Source organism: Octopus sinensis, linkage group LG5 (genome assembly GCF_006345805.1).
Source record: "Octopus sinensis linkage group LG5, ASM634580v1, whole genome shotgun sequence".
NCBI classification, from domain to species: Eukaryota; Metazoa; Mollusca; class Cephalopoda; order Octopoda; family Octopodidae; genus Octopus; species Octopus sinensis.
In genome coordinates this window covers 53,295,049-53,295,730 of record NC_043001.1, presented here as the reverse complement: position 1 = coordinate 53,295,730, position 682 = coordinate 53,295,049, and the positions used below count along the sequence as shown (strand labels likewise).

General features: G+C 32.1%; 1 pseudogene; it reads right to left on the bottom strand.

The window, feature by feature from the left end:
- Positions 1 to 253: 253 nt before the first annotated feature.
- LOC115212505 lies at positions 254 to 365 on the bottom strand (annotated as a pseudogene).
- Between the last annotated feature and the right edge of the window lie 317 nt (positions 366 to 682).

Below are 682 nucleotides of genomic sequence, written 5' to 3'. Positions count from 1 at the left end.
GCATGAGAGTGTATTTGCAAAGTTATAATTCAAGTAAGTAAAAAATAAAGGTAAACTAAAAATGAAATTTAGAAAAATATAAATAATAAAGATGATGATATATATACTTTTACTCTCTTTTACTCTTTTACTTGTTTCAGTCATTTGACTGCAGCCATGCTGGAGCACCGCCTTTAATCGAGCAACTCGACCCCGGGATTTATTCTTTTGTAAGCCCAGTACTTATTCTATCGGTCAAAAAACAACTGTGCTATGGTTACTGCACCTAGGTTTCCCAAGCGGTGACCCATCTAAGTAGGCTCGACGTTGCTTAACTTCGGTGATCGGACGAGAACCGGTGCTTTCAACGTGATATGGCCGTAATTATATGTAAGGGAAATAATCATCTAATATTAATAAGAATATAAATACAAATACTTCACTTCTAATAAATACAGTGATAAAGTTAAAAATATATTTATAGGATTTTAATGTTTGTTGAGTAAGAATTTATTTAGATATTTATCTTCAATTCATATTGCAAAATCAGATTGTTTTCATGACAATCATTTAGATTAATATTTCTCCAAGAAAGAGCACAAATAATATATCCGGCACGAGTGAATGTAAAAATTATAGTTTAGACTGTCAAGGGGAAACAACCGCAAATAACCACACAACGTTTATTCCAAGGATATTCTGA